The sequence below is a fragment of the Notamacropus eugenii genome, chromosome 4, assembly GCF_028372415.1.
Source record: "Notamacropus eugenii isolate mMacEug1 chromosome 4, mMacEug1.pri_v2, whole genome shotgun sequence".
NCBI lineage: Eukaryota > Metazoa > Chordata > Mammalia > Diprotodontia > Macropodidae > Notamacropus > Notamacropus eugenii.
The window spans coordinates 428,049,353-428,073,521 of NC_092875.1; the positions used below are offsets into that span (position 1 = coordinate 428,049,353).

The 24,169-nt window shown below is 39.3% G+C and overlaps 1 pseudogene across 1 annotated transcript; it reads right to left on the bottom strand.

Annotated features, from left to right (window-relative positions):
• Positions 1-1,091: 1,091 nt before the first annotated feature.
• On the bottom strand, positions 1,092-2,601 carry LOC140501862 (septin-2 pseudogene; annotated as a pseudogene). The gene has a single exon (XR_011966396.1). The product of XR_011966396.1 is annotated as a septin-2 pseudogene (transcript).
• Positions 2,602-24,169: the final 21,568 nt, after the last annotated feature.

Sequence of the window (24,169 nt, forward strand, 5' to 3'; positions counted from 1 at the left end):
TGCAGCATTATCGAAAGTTTGCAGTAAAAATGTCCTCACCTCTTATTTGAGACTTCCTGCCTTCAGCCTAACAACAGCCTCTCTTCTTCTTTCTCTCTCTCTCATTGCTCTGTTTTCCTTTGTTTTGTGCCCACTTTCAGTGCCCACCCCCACCAAGGATCTTTCCTTGGTGGACCTCTCTGGGACCAGCCTCCCCTTTTGAGCTTTGGACACTAAGAGGGAAGAGAAAGGAGGCCTCAGTCTGGCAAATAGTAGAGAGAGCAAAGGTGTGGTCTGAGGTTGGCCTTTAGGAACAGGAGGGAAGTTGAAATGACTTGTCGACCTAGGGTTATTTGTAAGTCAACAGAATGAAGGTGAAGAGGAATCAGATGCACCACACCAGAGAACAAAGTGGGACAACGGGACCCTTGAGGACAAGGTTGGTATAACAGTGTTGGTGTAACAGTCAACACAAAACCTGCTTGCTTAGGATTGGTCTTCAAAATAACTCTTATAAAATAATGAGAAAACTGTATCCAAAACAATTGGTGGCAGCATCTACAAGATCTAGGAATATTTTGAGTCTTAAGAGAAAAGGAGTGTTTTTTCCCTACTAAGCTACTTAAGGCAGAGTTGCCCTTCTCTGACAGTTTGACCTCATTTTTGAGGGAAATGCTGCTTCAATTTCTGTGTGACAGCATAAGCAATGATGTCATCCTATTTCAAAAAGGACATGCTTTTTGGACCTTACTATAAAAAAAGTGTTTATAAAATACATATATTTTTAAATAACAGAGTTACTTCTTACCCTTGTCGTTAGAACCTTAGAAATTACCCCTTATAAACAGTTACATTTTACAATGAATTATTTAAAGGTACATGTTCCTTTGTTCTCCCAAATCAGTGATGTGAGTAACCCTATGAATGTGTAAATAAATGTACCCTAGTGGGCAGCAGCAAAACTGCCATACCAAGTAAGCTCATACCAAATAAGAACTCGGATTCCCTTGTCTTCCTCCAGTGACCGTGGTGAGAGGATCCCCATTAGATTAGGCAGAGGACCCTGGTCTGGTTCTTTGACACCGGAATTTAAAGAAAAATTCGCTCCTATGTGTGACTCCACAGTGCTCTTTAATGACAGAGATGCCCAAATTAGTCAGGCTAATGGAAACCATACAAATCCAGAACAAATTCATGGGTTAGTTCTAGACAACCAATTCCATCTCACAGTAGTTATGTAGGAAGGAACACGAAAACAGACATGTTATGGAAAAAGTATAAAATATCAATAAAATACATGTTTCAAGGTACATATTACAAAAGGTACCACAACCGATCGTTAGGTAAAAATGGCGAGTAGCAATTCACAGACCGTGGATAAAAATGGTGAGTAACAATTTGCAGGTCACAGGTAATGCAGAAGAATTCCTTTCAGCGATTTCATGAAAAAACACATTGGAATGTTCTTTTTCATCTCTAAGTGAAATTCTTAAGCCTGGTGCCCGTGCACGACAAGGTCCCCCTCTCCTCCCTGAATCTGCATTTGTTGCATCTGCACAGGCATCTTTGCGATCATCTCCTGAGTACGAAGCAGTTTTGCTTCCTTTTCCATCAGGATCTGGTCTCGATTCACTTCCTCATTTTCCACTTTCATGCTCCCTCTCTTCAGCCTTTCAGAGAGAAAGTTCTCATAGTGAAGGTTCTGGGTCACCTCCTGGAGATCCTGAATGTGTGTAATCAGCATCGTTCGCAGCTTTAGAAAGTCATTATGTTCGGTATTCTCCACTTCCACAACTCCCCAAGGGTAGAGACGACCTCTAAACTTTTTGCCTTTGGCTTCAATCAACTGGTTGGATCCTACTACTGAAAATGGAATACTGGCCTTCAGAAGTCTAGTCTGTTCCTTATAATCCTCATCCTCATCTGACTCTGCGTCAGGTAAATGATAAATCTTGATGCCGTGCTTTTCAATTTCATCCAGAACCCGCTTCTTCAGTCGTTCCCGTTCCTTCAGGGTCAGAGTATCAGCTTTTGCTATCACAGGCACAATATTCACTTTATTGTGTATGGCTTTCATAAACTCTACATCTAAAGGTTTAAGTCCATGTCCAAAAGGTGAGATAAAGTAGAAGCAGCAATGCACGCGCTTGTCTATGATGTGGCCTTGGCTTAAGTCACTTTCCTCATGTAGATACCGTTCAAATTGCTCATCGATGTAGGAGATGATCGTCTTGAAGCAGTCCCGGCAGTTAAGGGCGTCCCCGTAGCCTGGGGTGTCGACCACAGTAAGATGGAGCTTGACTCCTCTCTCCTCAATCTCCGCGGTGGATGCCTCAATCTGCACCGTCGTTTCTATTTTCTCTGCTGCCCCAGGAATGACCCTTTCTGGGTATAAGTCAGTCAAGAACAGGCTATTGATGAGAGTAGATTTTCCCAATCCCGATTCCCCAACCACCATCAGTGTGAAATCCAAATCTTTTTTCACAGATGCTCGGTGGACTCGTTTGGGAAGATTTTGGCATCCAACATAGCCAGGAGTTTCTGGATTTGTAAGCTGAGCAGCAGGTTGTTGCTTCGACATCGTCCGTGAAGTTCAGTTACCGCGCGGGACCAACGGAAGGAACGGCCGAGCGAGACGTATGCACAGATGCCGAGACCGCGGTCTCCCGAGAGTCTTTTAAACCAGCAGCTCTGCTGCTTGACCATGAAGAATTTGCCGTCCCTTTTTGAAGGCTTAGAGTAGACAGAATGTACAGAATCAATGGACTCTTCCCTCAGCCTCCTAGAAGTTTCAGCTGGTCCTTGTTGACCTTCCCCAACCAAGTATCTGCCCTTCTCATTGCAGGGCTGTCTCCAGGCAAAATTGTCAAGTGCGATGCCCTTCATTTCTCTTTTAGCTGTTGCCCTGCTCTTGTCTCCCTCAGCCATCCACTCCACTCTCTCCACTCCACTTTCCCCACGTAAAAAAATCATTTTACTATGCAGCCCTACAGCCAGCAGGTTTGTCTAGAGCAAGGATCCATTTGTGTCATGGACTCCCCTTGGCCATCTACTGAAACCTATGGGCTCCTTCTCAGAATCATGTTGATTGTTCTAATGGAAGGAAAAGCTAAATTTCAATTGTTCAGTACTTTCAGTTGCCTTAGGGTTTTCTTAGCAAAGATAGTGAAGGAGTTTGCCATTTCCTTCTCCAACTCTTTTATAGATGAAGAAATTGAGGTAAATGGGGTTAAGTAACTTGTCCAGGGTCACACAGCTAGTAACTGTCTGGGGCTGGATTTGAACTCAGGTCTTCCTGACTCTAAGTCCATTACTCTATCCACTATGACACCTAACTGCTCCAGATTTCAGTTAGAGGTTAATGAAAATAATAGTGTAATTTTTCCCTTCCATTTTTTCCAACTTAACCCTCCAGAAAAATATCCAAAGACCCTTTGGGGGTTGTTTACCCCAGTTTGAGAACTCCTGACCTAGAATGTCTCCCCCTCAAAGACTCATCCATACTAAGCAGCTTTACCTTTACCTTTATCTTACCCTTTCTTCTTCAACTTTGTACCAAAGCTTTCCTGAAATTTGTTTTTCAGAGCATGCTTTAGAAGAAACAGATTCTATTGGTGCCTTCTGGTTTTGCGTACCGATCATTTCTTAGAAATACCCTTGACCTCTTTCAGGGTGAACTCTTCCTGGTAACAACAACAAAAAATTGTAGTAAGGGCTCCCATATGTTTCTAGGTACATATGTGAGGGCTGACCTCTCCATATAGCATGGAGATGTCATTGTGTAAAAGGAGGTAGGAAAGACATCTCTAGCCTCACTTCTCCCTCCACTGCACCTCAAGGGACACTTTAACTCCTGCTGGGAGGAGGAGGAAATTGGGGTCTGCTCTCCTCAGAGAGGGCACTGGGCTAGAATTACATCTATTTTATCTCACCAAGGGGAAGTTCCCTGAAGTTCCTGGTGCTGTAAGCTGGGCAGGAGGACATGATGGAGACTGCTTGCTCTTTTCCTTCTTTTCCTTCAGCAACCTCAAGTGGCCTTGGTCTTACACATCTTCCCTCTTGAAGTGCCACAAGTGACTGCAGAGCCTGAAGCCACTTGAAGAACTTAGGAAGACTTAAGAGTTCTCTTTCCTCTCTCACCAACATTGATCCGCCCCACCCCTCCAGTAGGGGAGGGACATTGACCTCCACCAATAAGGAGGGAATCCTATTCCACTAGGCTTTGGGACTGGGGATACAGTTAAGGAAAAAAAAATCCTTCTGTGGTATCTGACAGTGTGGACAACATTCCACCCTAGTAATTCCCTGACTAGAACAGAGACTGTAAATGTATCTGTGAATAGATTTTAGGAGGTTCATGAATTTTGATGGGAAAAAATTATATTTTAATTTTCATCAGTCTCAAATTGAAAATTAGCATGTCCTTTGATTAAAAAAATATTGTTCTGAGAAGGGGGCCACAGACTTAACTAGTCTGACAAAGGGGTCAAGACACCATTTAAGTAAGGAAACCTTGGCCTAGACTCAGGAAAGAGAGTTTTTTTTTAATTTGTTCTTTGAACAATTTTAATGAGTGGAGATTTAACTTCCTTTTAGAAACCTTCTGAATTGTCTTTGCTGTAGCCACTGGATATAATGTTCTTTTGGCTGAGCTTATTTTACTCCATGTCAATTCATACAAACCATCCCCTGTTTCTCTGCATTCCTCATATCCCTCATTTCTTACTGTACAATAATATTGTATTACATTTATGTATCACAGATTATTTTCCCCTGCCACTCCCCACGCGATGGTGCCTAACTTTGTTTCCAGAGCTTTATTGCCTCAAAGAAAGCAGTGATGACTATTTTGGCACAGACTGGACCTCTGATTCTGTTTGACGTATATTCTGTTATATTTTATTCTCTAATGAGTGTCTTCTGACCCTGTTTTCTCTGTCAGGTCTAGGTTGATAAACTAATTCTAACAAACATGTCAACAGCATTTTATCAACATCCTTCAGTGACAGAACTCAAAATAATTTTATGAATGGAAACAGACTGGTAAGGGGAGAGGCGAGATGTTTTTGGAGAAAACTTTGGCAGAAAGCTTTCCAAATTGTATCAAATAGGAAGCAAACTGCTATGCCTGCTTCTAAGTTTGGCAGTTGAACTGAGTGAATGTTCTTATTTCTTATGTTCTTATTTCCTAAAAAGGAGATTGAGGGAATTGACATAATTACTACCACTACTACAATTGCTACACCTACAACTACCACCACCACAATATAATAATATTTATAAGTTTACATGTATTATGTATAAATTTATATTTACATAGCATTATGTACCAGGCACACTTTATAATCTTTGTCTCATTTGATCCTCCCAACAACCCTGGGAAGTAGGAGTTATTATTATCTCAATCTAACAGATGAGAAAATTGAGGTAAATAGGCTAAGTGACTTGCCCAGAGTCACAAAGCTATTTGTGAGGCTGTGTTTAGAATATCTGCTGTGCCACTGTCTCCCTCCCATGAAAACTGGTGATAGTCACATAACCCCTAGCTTTGTAGGATTTCAAGTGAAATGAACGCCATAAGCAGGATTATAGATTTAGAGTTGTTGTGGAGCTTAGAAGCCATCTTTATTTTACAGATGAAGATCTGAGTCCAATAGAGGTTATATGACTTTCCTGAAGTAAAGTATCTGAGTATGATTTGAATTTAACCTCCCTGACTCCAGCACCCTATCTATGACTCACAATGCTTCTCAGAAAAAAAAAAGTCTGGCATTTTCAGAGGATCTCACAACCAAGACTAAGTAGGCCTGAATCAACTTAGCTCCTGAGATCAAATGAGATCAAACATGTTTAGAGATAGTTGTAGATAAAATTTATTTAGTTTAATGCCCTAATCTTACAAATAAGGAAACTAAGGCCCCAAGAGGAAAAATTATTTGTTCAATATCATATAATAATAAATGTGAAAGGTAGGATTTGAACCCAAATCCTCTGAATGAAATCCAATGCTCTTTCCAGTACCCTATGGTACATGGCTCTGCATTGTACTTTTCTAGTTAGCAGCCTCTGTGGAAGAAGAGGTTCACCTTGTTATATCACTTTGGAAAGGAGCCCAATCATTGTCCTGATTGAGTGAAAGGCAGGGACCTAGATCTAGAAGAGATTTTGGAGGACATCCAGGTCATCCCCTTTACTTTACTGATGAGAAAACTGAGACACAGAGAGGTTAAGTGCAGAGGTTTTCAGTCAAGACTTTTTCCTTCCTCCCCCACATTTTACCTTGGATCATATGATCTCCTGTTCGTATGAAATATGGATTGTGTACAAGAAGGAAGGGATTTTACCCTTTCTGGATCTCTTCGAGACCCCTGCATGCATGTAGCATTGGATATGGTTGAAAGAATGAGCTGTGGACTAGGAGTTAAGACACTTGGCTCTTCAAGTCCTACTAGGATGACATTAGACAAGTTCAATCTCTTTGGGCCTCAGTTTCCTTATCTGAAAAAAGAACAGGCTGGACTAGGTGATTTCTGTGCTATCCATAAGCCCATAGGGAAGACTGCATAATCTGCTTCAGGGATTTTTAATCTGTGGTCCCTGGATCCATAATTAGAGTTCATAAAGTTCGTGAACTTAAATCTTTATTTTCTTCAACTTCTAAATGAAATTTAGCTTTTCCTTCAATTATTTTTATAATCTTAATTTGAGAATGGGTCCATAGGTTTCATCAGACTGTCAGAGGAATCTATGGCACAAAAAATTTCTCTAGTAGAAAAGACATTGGATTTGTGGTCAGAAGACCTGAGTTCAAGTTCCAACTCTGACTCTCCATAACTTCATATTCTTGAGCAAGTCACTAAATTACCCTGGGTCTCACAGTTTCCTCGTTTGTAGAATGGAGTCAGATTTGATCATTTTTAAGGTTCTTTTTAACTCTCACATTCTAGTCTATGTAACTGTGAGGAAAAACAAACAATCCAAAAGAAAATCACCATCCTTGAAAGCACTACATAGAAGTGAGTTAATATTAGGCAGACGTTGTTTTTCTGTAGTTGAGCCTCCAAGGGAACATGGAGTTTCTTTGAACCTGTTCTCAGAGCCTCAAAGGCAGAGAAACCTTTTTCTGCAGCATTAGCACTAAAACTGACTGAGATGAGTCAGTTGGCTTCCCCTCCCCTCCTTCAGCCTCAGGGTAAGGAGGAGGAGGAAAAGAAGGAGGAAGAAGAAGAGAAGGAGGAGAGAAAAGAAGAGAAGGAAGAGGTGCAGGAGGGAAGGAAGAGGAAAAGGAGGAGGGGAGGGAGAGGAGAAGGAGGGATGAGGAGGAGGAAGGAGAAGAGGAGGGGGAAAAGAGGAGGCAGCTGCTGACTTGGTGTGATCTGAGAATCACTATAAGGTCCACTAGGCTGTCATAGCTTGAGACATTCCTGCCATGGAAACCATTCCTTTTAGGTGAAGGAATTATACCCACTAGGCTGCTGTAAAAACACACAGATGTCACCTAAGAGGGTCAACACATTAACCCATTAGCGCCTGCTCCCAACAACCCAGATTAGTTTCTCAGACTGTCGGTCTGGGACCAGTCCCAGAACAGGCAAATTCTAAATGGGAAGGGGAATTTCTTTAAAGTCCTAGAGTGTAAGGTATTCCGGGAAGGACCGGTCTGAATGTAGTGTCATTTACAGTGAACGGCTCCTGGTTGCCAGGGCCAACAAAACATTTATATAGAGCTTTATGAATACTATCACATTTGAGCCTCATAACAACCCTATGAAGTAGCGGTTATTATTATCCCATTTTACAGATGAGGAACCTGAAGTTCATCAAGGTTAAGCGACTCACCCATGGTCACATAGCTAGTGAATGTCATAGCAAGTTCTGAAAGCAGGTCTCCTCCTGGCTCCAAGTCCAGGACTCATCTGCTACCCCCTTCTGATCCCTCACCCAAGGGAACAGAGGAAAACTAGATGGAGGAGGTTATTTATAAGATTCTTTCCAATTTAAAAATCATACTATATATGATGATCCCATGGCTAAGGGCAGAAAAGGAGGAGGGGATTCAGAGAATGTTAGCATTGTAGGAGACCTTAGAGATTAGTTGATCTCACCTCACAATTTTACAAATGTGGAAACTGAGGCCTAGAGGAGTAAAATGAGTTACTCAAGAAAGGCATTTATTAAGTGCTTACTACATGCCAGGTATTACGACAAATATAATCTCATTTGATCCTCACAATAACCCTTGGAAGTAAGTGCTATTTTGATCCCCATTTTATAGCTGAGGAAGTAATAATGATGATGATGATGATAGCTAATGTTTATTTAGTTCTTGTATCGTGACAACTCTATGCTAAGCATTTTACAATTATGATCTCATTTGAGCCTCAGAGTAGCCCTGGGAGGTTGGCGCTATTGCTGTGCCCATTTTATAGTTGAGGAAACCAAGGCAGACAAAGTTAAAGTGACTTGCTCAGGGTCACACCGCTGATAGGTTTTTGAGGCCCAAAAGACCCAGGTCTTCCTGACTCCAGGCGCTACTATTATATCACATAGCTGGTTAGTGACGAAATCAAGAATGAAAGAGGGATTATAGATTTAGAGCTGGAAGGAATTGTAAAGATGATCTAGTACAGGGGTGGGGAACCTTCGACCTTGATTCAAAGGGCCACCCTTGAGAACTTAGAGGGCCATATATGGCTGGGAGGTCACAGATTCCCCACCCTTGGTCTAGTCTAGCCCCTTCATTCAATAGCTGAAGAAACCTAAATTCAGAGAAATTAAGTGAAAACACAGTAAGAGTTGGAATGGACCTTTGATGCTCTGTATTCTCAACTTCTCCTTTTACCATGATGAAACTGAAGACCAGAGAAGTCTGATGACTTGTCAAAGGTCACACAGGAAGGAACAGACCTGAGGTAGGAACCAGGGTCTCTGAGTCGGAATTTAATGCCACAATTCTTGTTGCATAGGAAAGAAACCTTAGTGAGATACAGGGGAGTCTCATTGGAGGGAAATCTACTTCACATTTTTTCTCCTACAACTGGGGGTTGGGGTAGGAGAACAAATTAGTTAAATCCTACCTCAATATGGAAGTAAAGCTACTCTAATAAAGAAGAATTTGTACCTAGTCTGTAAGGAGGTAAACAAGATGTGCATCTTCTCAGGTCATTTTATTCACATTTATTTAGGAATGTAAGGTCTTGGATTTAGGACTGGGAAGGAACTTAGAGGTCCTGTAGTCTTCCCATTTCACAGATAAGGAAACCAAGGCTTTGAAAGGTTAAGTGACTAGTCTAATCATTGTGGATGTTCAGTCATTTCAGTCATATCTAACTCTCTGTGACCTCATTTGGAATTTTCTTGGCAAAGATATTGGAATTGTTTTCTGTTTCCTTATCCAGCTCATTTTACAGATGAGGAAATTGAAGCAAAAAGGGTTAAGTGACTTTTCCAGGGTCACACAGCTAGTAACTATCTGAGGCCAGATTTGAACTCAGGAAGATAAGTCTCTGACTCTAGGCCTGGCACTCTATCTACTATGCCACCTACCTGCGCATTGGTACATAGTAGGTACTTAATAAATGCTTGTTGACTTCCATTGACTTAATCCTTCCCAGTGTCCATAAAATCATTCAGGTTCTTCTTGAGGCTACCCACAATGCCCTCTTTTTGAACTAGTAATTGCAAGGATAAGAACTGGGGCTGCGATTTCCTCCTAAGAAGGATTTTTCTCTACCAGTACAAGCAAGTAGCTCTCCTGCAACTTATAATTGTCTAGAGCAGTGATATCAAACTCAAGAGGACCATAAATATAGATGACTTAGAAAATCATACATGAACATTATCTATATTCTGTTGTATTTTTATTTATTTTGTTAATATTTCCCCAGTTACATTTTAATCTGGTTCGGGCTGTACTCGGCAGTGTGGCAGACTGTGATGGATAGACACCCCTGCCTAGTGAGTACTGGTGAGGTTCTGTGACTGATCATATAGCCAGTATGTGTCAGAGGCAGCCTTGGAAGCTAGGAAAATGCTCTTACCGGATGTATTCCTCTACACTTCTCTGTCATGCCTCAGGAACCTCCTGGTGCTGAAGATTACTTTCTCCTTGGGTCTTATACCTCAGATGTACCTTCTGCCCCTGGGACCCCTCCTTCTGATGGGAGGCAGAGAGCCCCTTCCAGAACCTCCATTTAAGAAGGGTGTTCAGGTCAGCCATCCCTTCATTTGCCAACATGCTCGCTTGTGGGCTATCTTCCCCCTAACTTTTCGGCTTCTTTTTGTGTGTCGATTTCCCCATTAGAATGTAAGCTCTTTGTCTTTTTTTGTAACTTGTATTTGTCTTCTGAGCTCTTGGTACATGCCTGACATGTAGTAAATGCTTAATAAAAAATTATTGACTCATTGATTCAATCCACCATGTCACAAGGAGTCAGAGATCTAAGGTTAGAATTTTTCTATGGGATAGCATAGGAGAGGCAGAAAGCATTCACTTCCAGATGCCATGAAAAAAGAATTTGTCAGTCTCCACTCCAGCCCCTTGCAACCCTACCACCCTAGCAGAGGTTTACCCAAAGGGAGTCATCAGTATCCAATCTGGAAGAAAATCACAACTTACCAAAGCGGAGAAAAAGACTGAAAGGAAATTAAAAAAAAAAAATTACAAAAGGAATATGCCTCAGGGATAGGAAATAAAGCAGACTCCCATTTTATTTAAAAATAGTTGCTGGTTAAAAGGAAGAGTGGAAACTTCTATTATAAAAAAATCCAAGAGTTTGACTCAGATGATGGGGTAGTTTGTTGACAATTCTGATAGTTAGACACATTTACTTAGAAGCGACATCATTAAGAATAAGAGACTTCCCAGAATTGGTTTACTATTGGCAGGGAGTGGGAATGGGGAAGACTTCTAACTTCATTTTATGAAGGGAATGGAAGTGGGTTAATGAAATGAAAAGATACTCTTTGGGGTGTTTTAGCCTTTCACACTTAACTCAAAAGTTTGAAGGAAACAGAAAATGTGGTTATCCCATTTAATCTTGGAGGCAGCCCTTTTCGATCAGTCACCAATTTACAGGATAGCTCACTGGCAAAGGAAAACATTGCAATTTTCATTTTGAAGATGAAGACTCTGAGGTTCAAAGAGGAAGTTAAAGTCAATTCAATCCAACAAATATTAGTTAGATGTTGACTCCATGTAAGGCACTATACCTGTGAACCCAGGCTTATATATATAACAAGTCAGAAAGAGGAATTAAGATTACTATCCCCAGCTTGTAGGAGTGGTGGAAACATGAGACAATGAAAAGAGTCCCTAACTTGAAGTCATAGGATCCAAATTCTAGTTCTGTCCCTTCTGTGTGACTCTGAGTGTCATTAAGGTTCTGTGCCTCATTTCCTCATTTGTAAAATGAGAGGGTGAGACTAGATTGCTTCTAAGAACCTTTCCAGATCTTGACTAAGAAACACAAATCAATAATGAAAAGCAAGATAAATTGAGATGAGCTCTTTAGGACTAAGCAAAAAAAATGATGTAATCTATTATACATGAAATTCTTAACCTGTGTTCCCATCCTCATATACAATACTTCATTTTGAATAGGGATGATGTATCTATTACCTTTAATAATAACATTAACTTTGTAACCTTGGCTAAGTAAGTCACTTAATCTGTCCTCCTCAGTTTCATTATCTGTAAAAGGGATAGAAGAATACTTGTAGTATCAAATATACTATCAGGACTCAGTCAATGTGTTGGTTAGTTTTCTCAAATTGATATTATTTCCTCTTTATTGTTATCAGGGAGGGCTCTTTAAGGAAAGGGCAGGGCAAGCATATATTTGGAAAAGAAGGTGATATGTAAGAGAAGATGTCAAAAAATTTTTAGAACACTTTTTGTTTGGTTGTATTTCCTACTCGAAGAAGACCAAAATGGCATCCCTATGCCAAGGTCAGGGTATAGTGTATCTGATAGTGGCTGATCAGACCAATATGAACTCGAAAGCCTCTACCACAGGTTGGAACCAAATAGTTCACATGAAATTTTGAAATGGAGATGTCTCTAAATTCACTCATCTTACATTTATTTTGAGTTACTGTAATATGTTCTTACTCCTTTTTGGAAAGGAAATGTTCATCTCTCTAAACTGCCCTGTGTTTTGTTAATACTGTGTGAATTTTTCTTAAGATAGTTTCCTAATCTGTTATGGATCATTTTACATATACTTATTACACATTATACGTACATATACATATACATATATATATATTACAAATAGAAAAAGTATCTATTAAGACTTGTTTTTTCTCCACCACAGGGGTTAATTGCTTAATATGTCCTCTTCCCCTTGAGCTCTGATTTCAGGATGCCAATCTCAGCATATTCAGCCATAGTTTTCCTTTGATAGCTTTATGCTCAATCTGTCTTGCTTAGGAGGTTTCAAAATATTTGTAGATGTCACTTTACCCACTGACTCAATTTAACTTCTTGATGTAAGTTCTCAGTCTCTGTCCTTTTTTGGTATATGTCAAGAATTTTGTATTTATTGCAACCAAATGTCATTTTAATATCATTGGAGAAAGATTCCCTGTGATGAACTCCTTCTTTGGGAGTTTAGTGCATATGTGTATTTTTTTTTGACAGTGTTATATAGCTTGATGTCATCTATGTACATGAAGTAAGACATCTTGTTTTGACTCCCTATTTAATCTGGAAACCATATTTAGTTCTATTTAGGAGAGATGGTCATGAATTTAAAGTGAGACAGAATCCAAATAGAGCTAAAATATCTTCCTAATAGGTATCACATTTTATAGTAATTCATTTTTGACATTATTGTGTTGGTGGCATGTTTTAGAGAACATTTTCCCATATGGACATCAAATACTCTAGCATTCTCACCATACTTGGGTCTAAATAACATATTTATAGTTCATAAACCAGCCCCAGTTAGTAAAGACTCTACAAATGCTTGAGTGCTTTCAAGCAGTTTGTTCAATAATTACCAAATTGGTAAGAAGTTCCTTCTCATGTACCTGGGACTTTTGGGCACATTTTGACTTGTCAATCAGCATATTGTTCTCTTGTGTTTATAGTTTTCTGTTTGTTTGTCTTGGTACAAGTTGTGAATATTTATCTACAAAGTACACAAACACATATTTGGCCCATGTTGGGAGGGGTCCTTGGTAAGTTCATTTCATATATGATGCTTTCTGTTAAGAAAGCTGAAAATGGACAGACTTGTGTCAGAGAGGATTGGCAAAGTGCTTGGCTGGTAATTCATGCACCTCTATGAAATATTTGAACCAATTATTATGAATCTTATCAGATCTTGCCCCTTTTCTGTTTTGTAGAGAAGCTAGAATTTCAGAAGCAACTATTCTATCTTTCATTATATTGTCAATCCACAAACTTTCAGTTTCTTGTTTGATCTGATTCTGCTTTTCTTTATATCAGACTTATGATAATCATTCATTGGGGGTTTTCTCCTTCCTATAGTTTTTTCATTTCTAAAATCTCTGTAGTATTTTTTTTAAATTAATGATGCATTATTTTGTTTTTTGTATTGTGATGACCTTGACTTTTGCTTTCAGTTGCTCATTAAAGAAATTGAGAACCTTGTTATACTCTCCTTCCTCCCATCCACCCAATCCCCAAGATTTTGTTTTGTTGGCCTTTAATTAGACAATGCTTTCTATTACATGCAGTTACTGAATATCGATGCCATCACCCAGTACTTTTTTCCAGGACTTCAATACCTTGCTTAAGTCACTTCTGTGATTTGAGGTGCTGGGTGCCCATCCTTAAGAGTGATCCTTGAACATTCCACTTTTCTGACTATGATTCTCAGCATGCCAATGGCCACTGCATATACTGTTGTGTGAAAGTCACAAAATGTTTTTATATTTTCTTTTAAATGGTGTGGAGAAATGCATTTACTCATGATGGTAAAAGCAAACACTAGTTGTTGCTTTTTAAATTACTACTAATGGGATTCAGGCTATCAAACTGGAAAAGGGCTTTTTAAGACTCCAGACCATTCCATCTCTTTTTCAAAGTAATCTGAAATATCATATTGTTTTTATTAACTTTTATTTTTAATTCAAATTTCTGAATCTTGTGTTAATAATAATAGCTAGCATTTACATTTTACAAAGTGCTACATTTATGTTAGCATATTTATTTCTCACAGCCCTATTAGATATATGCTATTATTATCTATATTTCAGAGATAAGGAAACTGAGGCAGACTGAGGGGAAGTGACTTACCCAGGATCATACAACTACTAAGTGTCTAAGACAGAATTCAAAATAATACCTTCATTACTCCATGCCCCACACTCTATCCATTGTGGCTGTGTTAAGTGAAGATTTTGTAGTCTACTAGCTGTGTGGCCTGGGATGAGTCATTTAACCTCAGTTTCTTTCACTATAAAATGAAGCTAATAATAACATTTACCTCGCAGATTGTTGTCAGCATCAAATGAGATATTTGTAAAGAACATGTTGAGCATTGTGAAAGGTTTATTGCCTTCTTTCCTCTTTAGATTTTCATAACTCTTTGATTTCATATCTTATTTCTTTCTTCTAATTCAGGCTCAGGGATGCATGACTTCATATATATTGCCCTGCAGTAGCTGACCCCATGTTGTTCTGGGACTTAGAGCTGAGGTATGATTGATAAGAAGCAATATGAAGCCCTTGCCTTTCATTTTAAGATCTTCTTCCCAGTTTTGTTATGTTATGGTACATAATGAAGATAGTCATGCCTTTAGTTTTTCTCTTGGTTTGTCTTCTTAGTGGTCAAAACCATCTGCATTAATGCATTTCTAGCAGGTGGGGTATTAGCATTTCTGGTTTATTTTGCCTTCTTGTGGCACCATCACACAAGAAGTGCCACTCTGATATTTTCCATGGAAACCTAATCATCAGAATGGTTTCTAGGAGAGCCAGCCTGCAACTCTATGGCATCCTGTGACTTTGAGGGCTAGTTGTATTACATTGATTAGGTTGCTAAACCAATCAACTATTATGAACTGAGCCCTGTTTAATGATATTTCAGGGTTCCTACTTCCCCTTCACAGATACTGTAACAATTCTTAGATGGTCACCATCTTGGCTGCCTTTGACCACCTTTTCAATTTCTTGTTCTCCTTTTCGCCTGTCCCCACCTTATATCATGGATGACGAGTTGGGCTTTGAGTGGGCTAATAATGGTCATGATAATGATGACTATTCTTTTTTGTATGAGTAAAAACTTTCAAAATTGCTGTATTTTGGTGGTTGAAAGAACAATGTTGAATGTTGGTATCAGATATTGGCAACACTGACTAATTTCTGCCTTGAGTCAGCTAACTTGCTGAGCTTATTTCAGAAAGAGAATTACAAATTCTAAATTCAGGATGACTTTTCATTTAAAATCGGGGATCTGAGATAGCTATGATTTTGCTTAATTCTAGCTCCAAACTCTTCCTGCCTGCCCACTCCCAAAATGCAATCTAAAACATCCCTGTTGAATAGTGAATGCATCTGAGAATTCACATTTTTAAAGCCTTATAAATAGTACTGATGAATCAGTTTCAGATTTATTGGATTCAGATTTAACGGATATATTTAATGGATAAAACTAGAATCTTAAGATTCCTAACTTAACACTTTCTGTAGTTGTATGCAAGGAAATGTTCTTTAAAAAATGGCAACTGTGTACCTTATGAGGAATAATTGCCCCACCATAACCTGAGCATACAAATTATGTGATTCTACAAAACAGAGGGTAGGAAATTGAAATTCCGATGAATTTATTTCTGGATTACTGTTTCATTCCTCAGTTTTGTTTGCACTGAACCTCAATGTTATAACTTTATAATTTATTCCTAAAATCATACACCATCTCAACATAAAAGTAATAACAGATTCAGCAATTCCTCTGGCTTCTGCCTTTACCATCTGCAAAATGGGTATAACCAATCTCTGATGGTGAGAAATAATGAATCTTCAATGGTCAGCCAAGAGAACCATAATCCAGTGACTGGAGGTTTCTTACTTGAAATGAGAGCAGTGAGATTGATGACTGAGAAAGCAAGAAATTCTGGGATTTTATTAGCTCCTTAAAAGGGAAGAGATAACCTGAGGCAATGGTTCATAAAGCTGTTCACTGAGGAAACATAGATTTCATTACTCAATTTCCCTGAAAAAAATGGTCATTCTTTTCTCCAAACACCCTCATAAAAAACTGATTTAAAGTCACATTCCTGAAGGAGAAAGCTTAGAATTCCAGGATTCAAAGCTGGACTGTCTTCTAAGAGAATTCCAATCTCTCTACTAAGGGAGCTTTGCCTCCTATTTTTTTTCTGAAAGAATTGAGGTCATTCATTAATACCTTCTCATATCACATCATTCAGATTTCTTTTCCCACTATCTCCTCCTTCACCTCTGTTTCACATGAATAAATGATATTTCTCCTTTCCAAGGAGAAATTCCTCTACATGCATAAGGATTCCATTCCCTGAGGATCTTCCCCTCTCAGTTTGATGTTGTTTTTTTTTTTAATTAAAGGGGCCATCCTTTGAGTAACTTAAAGAAGCTTATTTATTGAATGGGTATATCTTACTCAAAGTAAGATTGTGCTAGGACCTTGACTTGAAAGGACCAGGGTCTCACATTGCATCCTGGGCCATCTCTAGTCATCCTGATGAATATCAGGCCACTGAACTCAGATGGCTCAGGAGAAGAAAATGAGGTTGATGACCTTGCACAGCCCTCCCTCAACTCAAATCAAAGTCAATTGAAGGTCATGTCATCATCTTGATGTCACGGTCCTTTTTGAGAATGAAGGACAAACACAACAACAATCTTCTCTGGAAGATTGCTTCATTCTCTCACTTATCTTCTATCCCTACTTGTCTACTAACTGGTTCTCTAGTGTGTACAAACACACACATCTCCCTCATCCTTAAAAAAAATCCTCATTTGATTCAACCATCTCCATTATCACCCTATATCCTCCTCCCCTTTCATAGCTAAACTCTTGCTGTGTTCATCTGCAATGGGTACCTCCACTTCCTCTCACATTATTCTTAACTCTCTGCAGTCTGGTTTCTGACATTATTCAATTGAGGCTGCTCTCTCCAAAGTTACCAAAGTTACTTAACTGCCAAATCCAGCAGCCTTTTCTGATTCTGCATCCTTTTTGGCCCTATGTGATACTGTTAAGCACCCTCTTCTCCTCTGTTCTCTTTTGGTTTTTGTGGCACTGCTCTCTTAGTTCTCTCACTTATTTGACTGCTTCTTATTTGTCTCCTTTTCTGGATCTTTATCTAGGCCATTCCCAATAATGGTGGACGTCCCCCAAGGCTCTATCCTAGGCCCTCTTCTCTTCTCCCTCTATACTATATACTGAGCACTTTTACAATGTCCTGAAAGCTATTTACAAGTCAAAGACCTTTCGTGCATCTCAATTACTAATTGATGCTAATGGAGTCACACTTAGTGATAAGGACGTGAACTTGGAGAGATGCGCTGAGCACTTTGAAGCTTAGTATTCTCAACAGACTGTCATCAACCAATACTGAAACCAGCTAGTTGCCTGGAGAAGTGTATCAGTATTGTATACCAGTTTCATGATGGCATGCTTACACAGGTTCTGGATAATGGATGATACTCTTGCACTTTCCCAGTCACCAGTGGAGTGAAGCAAGGTTGTGTGCTTGCTTCCATGCTTTGTAGCATGATGTTTTCAGTGATGTTGTTGGATACTCCATGAGGACAAAAACAATATCAAGGCCAACTACTGCACTGATGGTAAATTATTTAACTTGAAAAGGCAAGACTGAAGTGGAAGCAGAGTTGGCATATGACTTTTAGTTTGTGGATGATTGTGCATTCAATGCAACCTCTGAGGCTGAGATGCAAAAAAGTATGGATTGATTCTCTGTCATTTGTGCTAATTTTGGCCTAAAAATGAAGGCCAAGAAACACAGGTTCTCCACCATCCAGCACCACATCATCCATGTAGCCATCAGTTACAGCAAATGGAGAAAATTTGAATGCTGTAGATAATTTCACTTACCTTGACAGTATACTTTCCAGGGATGTACACAGAGACGATGAAGTTGATACAGTGCTAGAGCTAGCTCAACATTTGGGAGCTCTGAAAGAACGATGAAAGAAGAGATACAGCTGCCTAACAAAGTAAAGGTCTCCAGAGCCATTGTGCTGACCTTATTGTTGTATTCCTCTGAAATCTGGATAGTCTACCAGTGTCATACCACAAAATTGAATTGCTTCCATTTGAATTGTCTTAAGATGATACTGAAGATCACCTGGCAAGATAAGGTACTGGACACTCAGGTTTTTTTGTTGAGCTGCACTGCCAAGAATTCAAACTCTACCATAGAGAGCACCACATTGTTCAAATGCTGAATATACATTTGCCTAAGACTATTTTACAGAGAATTCATGTGAGCTTGGTGCTCACATGGTGGTCAGAAGAAGTGATATACTTTCAAGGTCTCTCTGAAAAACTTTGGTATTAATTGTGAGACATGAGAGACACTTGCACAGGATCATCCAGCATGGTGTGCCCCCATCAAAAAAATTGATGTGCTCTATAAGCAAAGCTAAATTGTGGTAGCTGAAAAGAAAAGGGAGATGCACAAATTTAGAAACATCTCCCCTTAAATGACTATATTTATGCCCAACCTGTGGTAGAGCCTTCCTAACTTATATTAGTATGATCAGCCACAGCTGGACACCTTGTAAGTTGACCTCAAAATCACTATGTCATTTTTGATCCTCTTTGATCACAAAAGGCAAACAACAATGATTAATGCTTGTTAGGATAACGTTAAACCAAATTTAAAATTGCCAAATTGTTAAACAGCATTTTAGTGTACAAAAGATGAACTATGTTGAAACCACTTTTAAAGAAAAAGAAAACTATTCAAAATTTAGAACAGATGAGGCTTAATGAGCATGAAACTCGTTGGTGTTACAAATGAAAGCCTGGTGTTCAGCTGAGATAAATAAATAGCTTAGAAATGAATGGAACTCATCTTTCTACAAAAGGTAAAAGGTAGGTCGTCAAAGATGCAGGCTGATCACCAAGATGTCGATTTCAGGTGAGAAATCCCATTGTTAAAGGGAATCTGAACATGGAAAAGAAAGTGAACCTGTGAAACAAAGGTCCATCTTTTCAACCCATTATTCATCTGGTGATACCATGTGACTGTCTTTGAAGAATGAAAGTAGGAGATAGGTAGGTAGATAATAGGTAAGAGATAGAGCATTTATTAAGCTCCTGTTATGGACTGAGAGCTATGACAAACATGGAGACACAAATATAAGCATGCTAGATAATTCCTCTTCTCAAGAAGTTTACATTTTGAAGGAGAAAGACAACACATACAAGGGAGCTGGGAGCAGGTGGAGCATGTGTGTGCATGGTGGAATGTGGTAAGGGTTAGATCCAAACAAGATAAGGAAAAAGCTGACCTGTTAGAGACAAGGGACTCAGGGAACAGGGATCAAGCAGAGTCTAGGTTGCTATTGGTCAGGGAGTCGAAAAAATGGTACCACACATGAAAGACATGGTGTCTGTGAGTAGGCTGCCACAGATTACTGATAATGAACTGGAAACCAAAAGTGGCCTAAATACCAAGAAACTTTACCAAATAATCTGTGCACATTTGTATAGCGCCTTAAGATTTGTAAAGTGCTTTACAAATATTATCTTATTTGATCCTCACAACAACCTTGGGGAGAAGGTACTATTTTTATCCCGGTTTTGCAGATGAGGAAACTGAGTAAATGTCTGAGGCTGGAATGTGAACTCACCTCTTCCTGACTCCAGACCCAAATCTCTATCTACTGTACTGCCCAGCTGCTTCTATGAATTAGAAGAGGTGGTGGAATAGTCATGTGTCAAGAGTGAGAGATAATCAGTAGGCGTCTCACATGTTCCTTTGAAATTCATGTAGCATTGAGAATGTAGAGAAAGGTCCCTGGTAAGTTAGTGAACATCCTGTGGTGAATTTATGGGAGGGCATGGACAAGAAGAGTTGCTCAGGAGGAGAAGATGTAGATGAGTTGGAATTTGTACCACTGGAAGGAATAACCACCTCACATGAACCATAGATCCATTAAAATAATGAGACTGTGGAAGATTGTGGAGAGAATGGACAGAAGACTTGGAATGGCTACCTTTGCCTCCAGTTGCTTGGGATTAGAGGCCTCCTTCAGCATGTCCTGGCCACCATTATCATAAGCCCTCTTGGTCCCTGCTTCATTTCATCAAAAAGGTACCATCTAGCTATGGAAGCTATAGAAATGGAAACTTTCCTGACTGCATTCCCATCAGCCCTCCTGTCCCTTGCTGCAGTACACTGAGATTCCACTGACAGAGACACGTTTAAACAAGACTTTTAATTCAAATCTTGGGGACCCTTTAGACCATAGACTCCTCTACACTTGTTTCTTCCCCTGTCTGATTAGCATGTTACTAAAGTCATTTTCCTGAATCCCTGTGATTGAGATTTGCTGTCTGCAAAATTTTTCCTGCTACTTCTCCCAGTCCTTTCATCTCTATCTAGGTTAGCCCTACCTCTCTCTAGGTACTATTCTCCTCTGGCTGTCTCTTCATCTACTCCCTCTGGAAAGCCCAATAATAACAAACTATACTTCACTGTAGAGCTCTTTCTCTCATGCTCTTTTCACATTCTGGTGCTCTGTGAAATATATATGGCTTAAGATTGAAGTTACCTCATCCTTTGTGATCCAATTCATTTTCATTCAATTCAGCTTAATCCAACAGGCACTTATTAAGCAATGATTATATGCCAAGCCCAGTTCTAGGCCCTGGGAAAATAAAAACAAAAAAGAAATACTTCTTGCCCATCAGGAATTTATATTCTAGCAGAGTAGCAGTTCTTAATCTCTGTGTGTGAGGGACTTCTTTGACAGTCTGATGAAGCTCATGGACCCCTTCTTAAAATGTTGGTAAATAATTGAAGGAAAAATTAAATTTCATCTAGAGGATAGTAAGATATAAAGATATAATTTTTTTCCTGTCCAAGTTCACAGATCTCCTGAAAAATTATCCATAGCTATACCCTAGGTTAAGATTTAGAGGTATGCTGAAGACAGTACAAACCAGTTCTTGGGAGCCACCTATTAAATTTTTAGTGGGAACATTTCTACCTTGGAAATTGGAAAATGTTACAAACCAGAACTTGATTTACAGTTCTGTTTGTTGTCTAGACTTAGGAAAGTGATGGAGAAACCTTAATAATGCAGATTAAACTTAGTGTGCTCTGGGTACAATTTTTTTTCTGGAGAGAAGTTTGTTAAATATCTATCAGCAAATTCTCAATTAGGAACCCCTATATTGGGGAAAAACAACACACACACACACATGCACACACATATACATGCGCACATATATGTGTACATACATATATCCAATGTATAAATTATAATATATTATATAATTATATTGTATATCACATAATTATAATCATATAGTACAGTTTATGACTATATTATACAGCATAATCATGTGCTATATATTGTTTATTATAACATAATATAGTAAAATTATATTTCTGTAATATATAAAAAGAACATACAAGATTACTTTGGAGCAGAAGTACCCAACAGCTGATGTGGCAATGAGAAGGAAAGCCCTCCAAAGAAAGTGCCTTATAACCAGACACTGGAAGGAACCAGAAATTCCAAGAGGCAGTAGTGAGGTGGAAGCCCACTTCAGAGATGGAGGACAATCAGAACAACTTTATTAAGCGCTAACTTTGTGGCAAGCAGTACGCTAGATGTACAAATACAAAAGCAAAGAGAGTTCTTGTCCTCAAGGAACTTATATTTGTAGTAAAGGGAAACAAAACACATAGGAGAATGTTGTCCAGGGAGAGCCTTTATAGTCACAGGAATGAGAAGTGGAGCCATACAAAGAAAGGAAACAAGGATTTTTTGAGTACCTACTATGTACCAATGTACTATGCGCTATGCTACGCACTTTGTAAATATCACTTCATTTGAACCTCGTAACAACCCTGTGCTGTTAAATGCTATTACCCCCATTTTACAGCTGAGAAAACTGAGGTTCACAGAGGCTTAGTGACTTGTCTAGGGTCCCATAGCTAATAAGTGTCTGAGCTGGATTTGAACTCAGATCTTCCTGACTCTAGGAATAATGTTTTATTCCTTGTACCACTTGGTTTCCTAGGTGTCTTAATGGGAGGAACTGAGTGACATATCCCATTAAGAAATAATGCCAGAATTGACATTCATGATCCTAGAACTGGAGAAGGAACAGAATCCAATGTGTTCTTTCTCTCTGTGCAGGTAAGTGTTTAACAATTGGCTCTACCTTGGGGGGATGTACACATGAAGCACTTTTAAGTTTAATCTGCATTGATAACACTTTCTTCTCCACTTTCTTAAGTTTAGAGACAATCAACAAGACACAAAATCCAAAGGTACAGCCAAGATAGTAGAGTGATAGGAAGCAGTGCAGTGAGCTCCTCTTCATAAATCCTCCTAACATATGCAGAAAATGTTCCAGAACAAATCCTGATGAGGACATCTAGAACAAGATCATAAGGAGTTCTTTGTCCAGTCCAACTTGTCATGGAGAGATAGACAAGGAGGCCTGACACAGGAGGCAGGGTAAGGCAAGGAGCATACTTAGTTTAGAGTAATCCAGCACCAGGGCAAGAGGAGGTACCAGACCCATTCTGGGCCATCCCCAGACCCACACAGTGGCACTGTGATGGGGACAGTTGCCATCTGGCAGCTTTGTTGCCCATTTCCCAGCCCCAGGTCATAGATCCAGGATGTAGGGAGAAAGGGACCTGGGCACTGCAGTGGCTTCTCCAGGTAGGGAGGCCATAGGTGATCCAAGGCAGAAGGAAGAAGTCAGCAGCAGTGGTTTACCCCAGGTGCAAAGAAAGGTCTAATTTCCAATGTCTAGCCCAGCCTGTAGAGGACTAACCAAGCCCTAGGAATCCCAGATGAAAAGGAAGCCTACAGTTGTGCCCCTCTGAGAAAACAGATTTCCTTTTGGTTGATAGAGTCAAAGTCTATTCAACAGTTGCTGTCTACTCTTGCTTAGAGCTAAATCCTAGTCAGGAACTTGAAGAGCTTAGACCAGCAGCCCAGCAATCAGGCTTTGCCCTGGATTAGACCACTTTGGGGAGCATGGAAAGCTTTCAAGTCCTTGGACTATCCCTGGGATCCTAGAATAATACCATATTTAATACCCCAAGAAAGTTGCGACTGGTCCAGGCCAGACCTTTCCCTCAGAAGTGCCACAGAGTCCAACTGTAACATTTAGTCCAAAGTCAGGAAGTAGACTGGAAGAATGAGCAAACAAAAAAGGGATTTCACCATAGAGATCTATTATGGCAACTAGGGATACTCAAAACACAAGCTTAAAATGAAGGATTCCAAAATATCTACAAGTATTGGCTCAAAAAACAAAAATAAAACTAAAAAAAAAAAAACCACAGCTCGGGCATAAACTCACCTAGAATTCCCAGAAGAGATGAAGCATGAGGTTTTTTTTAAAGAGTTAATTTTTTTTATAAATAGAATAAAAGAGCTTGAGGGGAGGAAATGGAAAAGAAATGAGAGCTATGGGAAAAAAAATTGGAAAGGGAATTAACAACTTGGCACACAAAGTACAAAACCCACCCAGCCAGCACTCTTTGAAAATTAGAATGGACCAAATAGAAGCCAATGACTTCATGGGCCACAAGAAATATTAAAATAAAGTCAAAAGGCTAAAAAATTAGAAGAAAATATAAGGTTATCAGAAAAAAACTGACTTGGAAAACAGATTAAAGGGGAACAATTTTAAGAATCATTGGACTATCTTAACCCCATAACTATATATATAATACATATACATATACATATATATAATATATATATGAAACAGCCTAGATATCCTGTTTAAAGAAATCTTAAAAGAAAATTGACCACATCTCTTAGCATCAGAAGGCAAAGTAGAAATAGAGCGAATCTACTGCTCAACTCCTAAAAGAAATTCCCAAATGAAAACTTTCAGAAATATCATAGCCAAAATCCACAGCTTCTTATTTCAAAACAAAAAATAACTGCAATAAGCCAGGAAGAAAGAATTCAAGCACCAAGAAGCCATAGTCAGGATCCCAC